The 12,466-nt window shown below is 37.8% G+C and overlaps 1 protein-coding gene and 1 non-coding gene across 4 annotated transcripts in view; one reads left to right on the top strand and one right to left on the bottom strand.

The window, feature by feature from the left end:
- Positions 1-12,466, bottom strand: part of LOC129745985 (dual specificity tyrosine-phosphorylation-regulated kinase 2) — a 437,758-nt gene that overhangs the window by 147,526 nt on the left and 277,766 nt on the right. The window lies entirely within an intron of this gene.
- Positions 1,365-1,437, top strand: Trnak-cuu (transfer RNA lysine (anticodon CUU)). Its single transcript has one exon. It is a non-coding gene; the product is annotated as a tRNA-Lys (tRNA).

Genomic DNA, 12,466 nt, shown 5'->3' on the forward strand with positions numbered 1-12,466 from the left:
TTCTTGTGCTCGACTAACCTCTCATGCCAAATTTGGTTTCTTTTGCTTTATTAGTTGTCGAGTAATGCTATAAAATTTGTATCGAAGCCCTTCTTCCTACCTATCCCCTACCTGGAAGGAAGGGATAAAGATCAAACCATTCCGTGTATTCAAATGCACTCCCATGTCCAATTCTGTCCATTTGCTCAATTGTATGATTGTTCCCATGTCATATTTCTTTCCATTTGTAAGATAAGTTCTTGGTTTATATGCAAAACAATCGTATATTAGCTCCCGTCTTCTCTAACTGTATCCCCAATTGAAGGAGAAAGGAGTTCAAATAAGCAAATAACCAAATGTTTTCCTATGCCAAAGCTGTTTTCTTTTGCTTGATAAGTTCTCGAGTTATGGGAAAAAATGTAAAGGAGCCCCCTTTCACCTTTTTATCACGCAACTGGATGTAGTACCAAATATTCACAGAAACATTCCTTGTGCTCAAATACCATCCCAAGCTAAATTTGGTTTCATTTCTTGGGTAACTTCTCGAGTGATGCAAAAATTGTATGGGAGCACCCTCCTCCCTTAAGATTTTCCGACTTGAAGAACGTAGGTTTTTAAAAAAATATCATAGAAACATTTCTCGTAATCAAAAATCTTCCCATCCCAAATTTGCTCGATTATTTTTCCAGTAATGCTGAAAACTGTAAAGGAGCCCCCTCCCTATTATTAATCTCCTCACTGGATGGAGGGAGGGGTACCAAATATTCATAGAACTATTTATCGTACCCAAATACCCTTCCAAGCCAAATTTGGTTTCATTTGCTTAAATAGTCTTCAAGTATGTAATTAAAAATGGGTTAAAGGCCACTCCCCTCGTTCCTGAATCTTCACTGGAAGGAGGAAGGAATCTAAAACAATCATAGAACCATTTCTCATATTCCACTGCCCTCCCATGCCAAATTTGGTTGCATTTGCTTGATACGTTGTCCAGATATGTAAAAAAATTGTAAGGTTGCCCCCCCCCCCCCCCACCTTGCTATCTCCTCAATGGAAGGAAGAAAGGGTACCAAAGTACCGTAGAAACATTCCTCGTACTGAAATACACTCCCATGCCAAATTTGGTTCCATTTGTATGATCAGTTCTCGAGTTATGAAGACTTATCACTCTTATTTATATGACCACCTCCCCCCTTCTAGGACGAGGGAGGGGTCTCGAACTATAATAGGAACCTTTACCGGCCTCCAATACCCCCTATAACGATATTTTGTTTTGCTTGCAAAACCCTAAGCAAACTCGTTGGCTATTCGCCTTATCCGTGGCTATTCGGTTTTATCTAACCTCATAGTCTATTTTGAAAAATGAGCCCCGTAGTATTTTCGTTCAAGCCCGGCTAGCTCAGTCGGTAGAGCATGAGACTCTTAATCTCAGGGTCGTGGGTTCGGGCCCCACGTTGGGCGCCAATATAACGATATTTTGTTTTGCTTGCAAAACCCTAAGCAAACTCGTTGGCTATTCGCCTTATCCGTGGCTATTCGGTTTTATCTGACTTATAGTCTATTTTGAAAAATGAGCCCCGTAGTATTTTCGTTCAAGCCCGGCTAAAGCACTCTCAATGATTTTGAGGTACTCAAATAACCAAATAGCGCAAATGAGAAGGTTTGATTGTATGTTCATGAAGGTTCAATTGTGTTCATGCAAAATCCACATTTCCTTACAATTACTAAGATTTTACTTAAAGCTACTTTTGAACTTACGTACTACACACAAACACATCGATCATCGATGATACCTACTGCTGTCGTTTCACCCCAACTAGCGCGCTAGCTGCTTTCCGCATGCATCCGCTGGCTGCTGATTCAACCGCGCTGGTTAAATCTCTCTCGATTTTCCCGTCTCTCGCTACTGGTGGACGATTCGCACCTCGCTCTCCTGCTAGCTGCTCTATGCTGGTTGCTTGGCGCAATTTTCCGATGATGTTAATGAAGCTCACATGCACTGTGCTTCAAGTGTCCGTCTGCACCAATTTTCCTCCTACGATTGGAAGTTCGCATGCACTAAACTTCTCCCTATCGACTTGCCCAAACATTCGAAAGACGAACGTAAAGTGCTTGGATTGATGACGTCGCTCTCATGCAATCACGACAGTTCCTACGATTTCGATAATCGTCTACCTCCGCGTCCCTTCCTGCTCTCAGCTTTCGGCACCGCACGATTTCGGAATCGTTGCTGGAATTCGACGATTTAGCTTCAGCGCTAGAAGAATCTCAAGCTCCCAAAAACGGCCCTATGGTGTAGGTTGAACAAAGTCAGTTAGGCCAAGAAATGTGAGTTGGTGATTTTTAACTTACTTCTCTGTGAAGGCCGTTATCATGCACGGAGCTAAGTTTGCAGCTCGAGACGATGGCTGCAGAGCCCTTCTTCTTTGTATCTCCTGTTATTGTCACTTCTGTTGACTTTGAGTCTGGAGAAAACGTGGAACAATTTAGATGAGGATTTGTTGTCAATTTTGTTTTTCAGGTCAATGGTTATAAGGCGCTTCGTCTACTGATCGGTAGCCGGTAGATGTAAGGTGTTATAGCTGTAATTGGCAATTTTAATGGTTTTTTGAAAATTATTAAAGAACTTTATTTCTCACTTGGAGTTTACGCAGATCCACTTATTATCGGATGTTTCATCTCGTGATCGGTGAACGTTCGGCGTTCAAGCTGTAATTTTGCATGAGCTACATTTAGTTGAAATGCTTAAAGTCGTGTTAAAAAAAGAATCTTACAAGTTTCGACGAGGTCAATGACATGCAGCATGCAACTCGAAGACCACTTTCTTTAACTGCGCAAACGACTATAATCACGGTTTTACTTTAAAGCTCCCGATCAATCGACGTTTTCTGGCTTTCTTACCGATCCAACTCGGATTAATTTCACAATCCGCGGATTAATATTCGCGATGATTGGCGAGTACAATAACACCGACGTTCACGACTGTTTACCGTACCGATCAATTCTACTTTCTACCGGAAGCGGTTGTCCGAGAGCTGATGGATGATTCCTTCTCGAGATGATTTCCAGAAAATTGTTTTCCTGGTGCTTATTTTCCAGCAAGTGAGCTGTGCTCATATTTTTGGTGAGCTTCGAGCTTGAATACTTGGCTTAAAAGTTAGCCATACTAACTTGTAACACCCCATCTGCCAAGTTTCACGCTAATAGGATCAGTATTTTTCGAGTCTATAGGGAACAGACAGACAAAAAACTATCATTTCTAAACTAAAAGTCAACAACCATATTTTTTTCCTTATACTCTACCCTTCTTTTTTAATGTGAATTTCCAAATTCAAGCACTTCTTATCAAAAACCATACAATAAAGTCTTGATTTAGGCGCAATATTCTTCTTAACTCTCTTAACCCCAACAATTTTTCTCTGATAATTTCACAGAAGCTAAGTTTTAGGATAACATTCCCCTATTATTCTACTAAAGGGTGTCCACGATGAAATTGCCACACACAAAATTGATTCGCAAAATTCGAGTTTTCATCCGATTGCCATCATATTTTCAGGGATTGAATAATGACTATTAAACTTCATTTTATTATTTTTCTCGTATTTTATTCACAGTCCATACGCAAATGCCAGCACATTAGCCTTAACCCCGGCCATAAGATTCTGCACAACCTGTGAATCAACCGTTTTTTGCATGTAAACCCATACTTTCTTCAGTTCCTCGACTGTCTTCACTACCTTAGGTCGTTTAAGAAGGTGCTGCTTCCTAGTCGCCCAGTTCCGGAAGGACAAAACTAAGGCTGGGCTTCGAACGTTCAAGGTACAAAAGGCCCCTTATCGCGACGAGAAGCAGAACAAGTCCGAGAAAACCCGTGCCAGGAAGTTGTACCTCAGCATGCTGGCAAAAGTTGAATGTTGCATCATGGACGACGAAATATATGTGAAGGCCGACTTCAAACAGATCCCCGGCAACCTGTTTTTTACGGCCAAGGATAAGTTCAGCGTTCCGGAGCATTTCCACACTCAGAAGATTTCCAAATTTACGAAGAAATTTCTGGTTTGGCGAACTTGTTCTGCTTTTCGTTGCGATTAGGGGCCTTTTGTACCTTGAACGTTCGAAACCCAGCCTTAGTTTTTGCCTTCTGGAACTGGGCGATTATCAAGCTGCACTTTCTTAAACGGTAGTGAAGACAGTCGAGGAGCTGAAGAAAGTATGGGTTTACATTAGACTGCCCCAAATGGGAAATTCAAAACCTGTGAAATGTTATGCGCTGCAGGCTAGCCCATTTTTGAAGCCCAATAACTTTTTTATCTTAACTCTTAACGAAATGCAGTCTTCGGATGAAATATTTTTCATAATTTAGGCTTTAAGAAAAACCGTTTTTAAATAGGCCGACAGGAACCAAAGTTATTGATAAAAAACTTCTTTTTCATATTTCTCCCGAACAAAATGTCTCAAAATCCCATACAAACTTCAGGCTCGTTGAGCTACTCCTTCCCGTGTTCCGATCTTTGGCATGGGATCTTGTACTTGACCTTGGATCAATTTTAGCCTGCAGCGCATAACATTTTCAAAAGTCGGGTCATTTGGGGCAGTTTACATGCAAAAAACGGTTGATTCACAAGTTGTGCAGAATCTTATGGCCGGGTTAAGGCCAATGTGCTGGCATTTGCGTATGGACTGTGAATAAAATACGAGAAAAATAGTACAATGAAGTTTAATAGTCAATATTCAATCCCTGAAAATTTGATGGCAATCGGATGAAAACTCGAATTTTGCGAATCAATTTTGTGTGTGGCAATTTCATCGTGGACACCCTTTAAAAACTTTATCGTTAAGGAAAATTTTCCACCAAAATTGCATAACTATAGGGGCTTAGAACAAAACTCGTGGAAAACTAGATGGTCACTCCTATAAGCTGATAAACTACATTTGTTAACAAACTGCGAACCAAGTATGAGAATTTTCGTTCTTTCATTTCTGCGAATGAGCTACTCCTAGAGACATTACTTAAATAATATAAAATAAAATTGAACTCAACTCTTTAGGTGGCTCAAAGACCCTAAGTTTGTAACTTTTGGTCCAGTGAAATCATAGATACAAAATGCTGAAAAGTCCTTAAAATTTTTAAGCATGCATCAGAAATTAAAATTCATTTGCTGTAATCAAACCTATGTTTAACTTTTTAAAACATTTCATAACTCACAATTGTCAACGATCCACCGGTATCAATTTGATCGCCGAAACTATTCCATATTTTGGTCGACATGTCTGAAGCAAATCACATTACACCCGTAACAACTAAACTGCCAAAAAGGCTAAACTTTTCCCGGTGCTGACCCGAGTTAGGTTAACTTCAAGATATTCGTCTTCCCCTCGTTTTGCTCATAAAACCGTCGTTGGGAAGCAGAATAGAAAATTGTGAAAATCACTTTTCCGCGACAAAACCGCATTTCTGTCTAGACCAATTTTCCGCATTTCCTGTTCGTTCCGGGGATCCGTTTTTCTAAGCCAAAGCGTTCGGTGGCAATGTTGTAAAATTTTTTGAGAACGAATTCAAACTTCGGAAGGGAAGCAGCAGCAAATAAAATTACATCACTGTCACCGCATAATACCTCCGCCAGGCTGGGGGTTTTTTTCTAAGTAAACGGATTTTCGACGGAGTGGGAAGTTGTTATTCCTTATAAGTTTTCTTGGAGAAACAAATATTAAAACTATTCCCCACTTTGTGCAACGGGATCCGGGATTATTTGGGCTTTGGAAGGAACCCATATTTGGTGCTGCGTTTTGGGTGGAAGCGAAAATGTGGAAAATTTGACAAATGTAACAAGTCCCGGGATTGATTGCGTTCTTTCTTTTTTTTTACTATTATTACCTGCACCCACCATTCATTGACTGACTTGGCTGACTGATGGGAGGAAATTGTGAACGCGGTTTTGATAGGCAAATTTTTGGGTGTTCGTTTTTGTCAATTTTCGATGCAACATACCCAGAGGCAAATCCAACATATCCCAACCCTAAGATATAGAAACATTTTCGGGGTGGTTTTATGTTGTGGTTGTTGTGTTCTTCGTTTTTATTCACCCACTTACACGGTTCTTCGCCTCCCGTAGTTAGCTTATATTTAGATCATTTTTATTCGACCAAGAAAAAATGATAGCTCAGAAATATATCGCGTCATATAGCTGTAATGGCTTTTTTATTTGATTTTGGATCCACTTTTTTTTTATTCCTGGCTCAGTTCCGTACCTTGACTCTGTCAATTCAATTCAATTATTTTTATCGTTTTGGCAGTCGTGTATCGTCTTGGAATTCGTATCAGAAATGTTGCACAGAGCCTTTTTTGGATGGTTTTTTTTTCTCGTTTCGGATCCGCCGAATATCGACTGTAGACTCCATCAGAATTTTTTCTTCTGGAAACGACTGCTATCATTTGAGTTAGTTTTTTTCCCTACCTACTCTTTTCGAGTCTACTGTTGCGTGTAGCGGATATTTTATGGTATTTTTGTAACTTATTTACTTCTTGCAATCAGTACGCCAATGATGGATCAAATTACAGAGCACCTGAAGCAAATTGAAGTCGTTCTCTTATGCATTCGGCCATTATGAGTTGCAATCTTAAATTGGAATTAATAAGATATTTTGTCACGCTCTAAACATATAATTTTTTTTTTGAAGACAGTACTTCAGAATAACAAAGTTTCTTTAAAAATTAAAGTTTGACAATAATACTCTTTTACGTATAGCTACGTCTAACGTAAGCTGATCAGATTGCCCGGTTTTATCCGGGTTTGCCCGGAAATTTAATACAAAGTTTGAAAAATTTCCGGTCCGAACCGATTGCCCGAAATTTATTGAAAGAATCTTCGATTTTACCCAGATTTATCCCCTTTATTTGCCAAATCAAATATAATAAAAACAAATTGTGTTGTAAAACATGCGCATTTATGCGCCCAAAGCAAAGTTTTTCGAGCTAATTTTATGAGACTCATCATGTAAGGCTTCTTGAAACTTTAAATATGATTTCTGCTGATAAGTTTTGACGATAAAAAAATTTCTTCCAAATTATTTTTCCTGTTTTATTTTTGAAATTTATTGAGAATTTTGAAATTAAATGTCCAGTTTTTTGCCAAGTTTTTAGATAAAATAGCCTGGATTTGTTTGGCCCGGATACGTGCTGAAAAAAAATTAGCAACCTAAGTCTAACGGTAACTTTAAAAGAGGACAAGTTGATAGTCTCGAACGAATATCGTGTCAGAGAAAAAAAATTCTATTAGAGACAAAATTTGAAATTTTTTTCATTTGATTTGCCAAATAAAGTGAATTAATTCGGGCAACTGTACCGGGTCGGACTTTTCCCAAATTTTGTATTAAATATTCGGGCAAACCCGGATAAAACCGTACAATCTAGCAACCTTACTCTAATAGTTCTCCCTGAAACGAACATTTTTTCTACGTAAAATTGTCAATGGGCGTCAATTTTAAGCGAAAAATAAGTTTTCGAAACTTTGGAAATATTGAGCAGTTTTCGTTTCTGGCATGCACGGGCTACATAATAATAATGTGAGGTTGGGTTTATGTAATCGACCGTTTTTGATGTTTAATGTTTGATTTTTGGCTATTTTTCGGTCTTGGATTTGGAGCAAAAAACTATTTTTTAATAATTTAATAGTAATAATCTTGAACAGTACTAACATTTAAATTAAGGATCATCATTTAATTTCATAAAGATGAAAGATCTAAGATGAAGATGGGGATTTTCAGGGCCAGGGTCGAAGTCAAGATCAGGAGATCAATCCAGGTTCAGGGCCAGAATCTGAAATCAGCATAAGTACACGGGATGGGAATTCAAGACCGAGATCAATAACCATCATTTGTATCTGTTTACTGGATCTAGGATCTGCATCTGCAGTAATGTTTCAAGATCATAATTCGAGTCAGGATCGAAGATAAGGAGACAGGATCAAGAACCGAGATTAGGATTCATGAGGATCAGAATCAAAATGCAGGATCAGGATCAGATTCAGAAATCAGGATCAGAATGTTGAATCACGCTCTGATTGCTGAATCATGAAAATACTGGATCAGAATAATGGAATACTGGTCCAGAATCCGGAACCAGCGGCTTAGAGTGGAATGCGAGATCAAGATCCAGGATTAGAAAACGTATGAGAGATCATGGATCCATAATCAGGTATTAGGATCAGAATCCATAATAGGATTCGAGATGCTGATAAAGAATCCAAAAATCATTCTAAAGATGCAAGATCAGAACTCAAGATCAAGATATAGGATAAGGATCTGAGAAGGGTAAGTATTATTTAGGATAAGGATCTGCAAAGTCAAGGATCTAGGATTAAGAACCTAAGATCACGAGCCAAAATTAGTATCAACATACTTCTGGGATCTGAACTCTGAATCAGAATCTAGCATCAAGATCAGGGCACTATCTGGACATATTTTAAGCAGTCTTCTCAACCTACTAGATTTTACCTTCTCACTAAGCTCTTTTCAAGCTGTTCTCTCAAATAACTCACCAAGCTGTCCTTTCGACTCTATTGAAGATTTTTTGTAATACACTTATTTCAGGCTGGCCTCTCAACCTGCTTGCTGCCCGAGTTGTCCTCTCAACTCGCATCCTAATGATTATTTCTTACATTTCAAGCTGTCCTCTAAACCCGCTTGATCACAAAGCTGTCCTCTCAATCGGCTTGATCATCCAGTCGCCCTCTCAACTCGCTTATAGGTGTTTTATCATTTTTTTTTTTTAAACTGTCCTCTCAACCGGCTTGATCACTAAGTGGCCCCCTTAACTCGCTTATAGATGTTTTCTTATACATGTATTTCAAGCTGTCTTCTCAACTCCCTTAAAGGTTTTTTTTCATACATTTTTTCAAGCTGTCCTCTCATTCCGCTTGATCACCAAGCTGTCCTCTCAACTCGCTTATAGGCATTTTAATGCATTTTTTTCAAGCTATCCTTTCAATCCGCTTGATTACCAGGTTGTCCTCTCAATTTGTTCATTGGTGCTTTTTTTCATACATTTATTTCAAGCTGCCCTCTTAACCAGCTTGATCATCAAGTTGTCCTGTCCTTTTTTTTTCATATTTTAAATTCAAGCTGTTCTCTCAACCTGCTAGATTACCAAGCTATCCTCTTAACTCACTTATAGGTGGTTTTTTCATACATTTACTTTAAGTTGTCAAAAAGGAGCAAAATCGAGTTTTGTACTCACTATAGCTGGTGTGCGTGATGACCAGCTGATATTTGTTTTCGCTTCCATAAAATTTGGTTACATCGACCTGTCAAAATTTACGATAGTATTGGTGAGGGCACAAGCAACACTAGATCCACTGGATATTTTGAGAGTGTGCCACCGTCTGCGATCAGGTCACTATCGGTAGTGCACCGGTGCACAACTGAACGAAAATAAATACGGTATTACATTGAAACTGTCCTCTCAACCCGCTTGATCACCAATCTGTCCTCTCAATTCTCTCATAAGTGTTTAATTCACACATTAATTAAAAGCTGTTCTCTCAACCTGCTTGATAACCAAGTCCTCTCAACTCGCTTAAAGGTGATTGTTTCATACATCTATTTCAAGCTGTTCCCTCAACCCACATGCCGCAAAGCTGTCCTCTCAACTCGCTTATAGGTGTTTTTTTATCATTTATTTATTTCTTGCTATCGTTTCAAACCGCTCAATCACCAAGCTGCCCTCTCAACTTGCTTAAAAAAGGTTTTTATATATATTTCAAGCTGAATTGTCTTTCTCACCAAGCCGTCCTCTCATCTCGATTTTTGGTGATTTGATTATAAATAATAATGATTTTATAATTTAATTTGTTGTTGTTTTCTGTTTCCCATTCAAAGTAGCATTATTCCTCACTTGGAATCATAACTTATTAACTTTTTTTTTATGCAAAATAATTATTTTTTTTAAATTGGTTTTTTTCCCAACTTTTGGTATAATTTGTTCCCCGCATAAAATTTCTGACGATTTTTTTATTCTGTTCGATATTCTTTTCAAATTCTACCACAAATACCATTTGAGGCCCTCAGAGCCAAAAGGGTATTAATATTAATGCCAAAATGGTCGGTTTTGAGTTATTGATGCCAAACGATTCTTCATATTTCAAAATATATTTGGTGATTTTTTCAGATGTTTTCAATTTTATTTTCATACTTTTACGTTCCAGAGTAAAATACAAATTTTCGAAAAATATATGGAAAATGGCCGAACACAACAACTTTAAAGCGTGTTTTCTCGAAATAAACTTTTATGCACTTATACTCCTTTGGCTCCAAGGGCCTCATTTGATTTTCAAATACCTGCCACGGTCGCCAAATGTGCAAACTGGTCCTATGCTCGGAAGTAACACTACTGATTGACTCGACATTTTTTGAAAGAATTTAGAGAATTCTGTGAAAGCTACAATAAAACTCATATTTTTAAACTTGCTTCTAAACTTTAATGCAACTATTTTATCAAAACACTAAGTGTTCAAATATATTGGTGTTTAGAAAGGTCATAATGAAACAATTTTGAGATAACATAAGTGTTATTTTGTAGTAGGTTGGCTGCCCAAAAAAGTGATCGGGCCCATCCTCATGTAGTGGGGAAAATAGGACAGCTGCTTACAAATCAAGAAACCTCTCAAAATTAAGATCCATGAAACATAAAAAATGTAGGTTTCCAGTGAAAACTGGTAGCCGAAATGTTCTGACCTCAACGTGAAACTAATTTATTTATTCCCGTTTTACATTTTTTTCTAAAAACGTAGAAGATCCCAGATCTACCTCAGGACAAGTGTACAAAATGAAGAATATTAATTTGAAATGTGTCACCATTTGAAGCGACTTGTCTTCTTTTTTATTGTCAAAATCATATGCAGCTATGGCAAATCACTATTTGTAGATTTTCCAATCCACACTTGTCATGGTATGAAATTTCGTGTTTTTATGCTTGAAATTAATATCTTTTTTAAATTGTTTAAAAATTTACAAAAAAATTATCTTTAAAGATCATGAAAACAGAAAATAAATTCAGCTCGTATTAACACGATCGTCACCGAGGGTCACCCATACAAAAAAAAAATGTCTAACTTTGAAAAACCAAATCATCAACAGGTAATATCGTTTCGGCTTAAAATTTTGGATAGGAAAAAGTGAATTATTTGCTCTATTCTATTCTTTTCTATTCTATTCTATTTTTATTTATTAAAAGAGGATTTTAACCTTCGTGGTCATTCACCCTCTGTAAAGGATTTGCTCATAATCCGAGATAGCGTTAAATAAAAAAATATATTTCCAAATCGGTAATTTGACTTTTCAAATTTAGACGTATTTTTCGACGAACGTGTGAAACAAAGTTTTAAAAATAACAACACATCATGATGCACATAATCATAGAAATGTCGTAAATGAATCTGTCGTTAGGTTTTTGGCACTCCTGAATTTGTTCAGTTAGTATTCAAGTTGGGAAGTTCTCCTGAAAAAACTGAGAAATTCTAAGAGCTACATTACTAGAGATCGGATATGCAAAACTTTAGCAGCGTTGTGTTAATTATGAAAAGGACTATCTTTTTTGTTTTTACCAGATCTTTAAGTTACCATGTGCTCGAGATATTTACAATGCAAAAACACATGGTAAAAATAAATTTGCACAAATTTGCGCCTTTTGCTCATTTTGCGCCTCGAAAATTCTTCATTGTCGACTTGAAAACTCATGAACTGTGATTTTTTTCTGATTTTTTTTGACCAAATGGTTAAGAATGGTGCCTGACTAGTAGACACCATGTAAATAACTAAAAGTGAGAAGTTCAATACATTCCAATCTGTACAACCGATTTTTACGCAATGTGACAGACGTGTTCTGATGGACAAAGAAATTTATGTTAAAACCGAATTTAAGAGATCAAATTCTTTGAGATGCCTGTCGAAACCGACCGAAATTCCACGCGTTTATCTCTTCTAATTTACAGCTACTTCTCATTTTTCACCGACCTTTCCTTCGTAAAACTCGTTTGTTAACTGATCCTTCTTTCCTACTTCACTCCCGACGCACTCTCTTTTCTTAAAACTCTACACACTTTATTCTCTCTCTCTATACTAAAGACTTTGCTCTCTATTACCCAGTAAAAATGAATCGACAGAGAGGTAACTCAAATCGACAGAGGGATCGTATCGATCTCTCTAACGATTTTGCATCATCTAATCGGCAGAGGGGAACACACCATACGCGTGCCTTGGGTGAGTACCACGAAATAATCTAAGACACGCCCTCCAGAGAAACACACGAACACAATCTGAATCGTGTTTGTATGTTTCCCTTCGAGACGCGTGAGTGCCTGCCTGAGAAGTCGGCTGCTACGATTGAAAGGGCACACGGGAAACAAAGAACACGGGAACAAAATGCGAGCACATCGTACGAGGGTACGATTCAAACTAATTTCGCAAGTACGCATTCGTATTCGTTGCCTCTACG

Source organism: Uranotaenia lowii, chromosome 2 (genome assembly GCF_029784155.1).
Source record: "Uranotaenia lowii strain MFRU-FL chromosome 2, ASM2978415v1, whole genome shotgun sequence".
Classification (NCBI taxonomy): Eukaryota; Metazoa; Arthropoda; class Insecta; order Diptera; family Culicidae; genus Uranotaenia; species Uranotaenia lowii.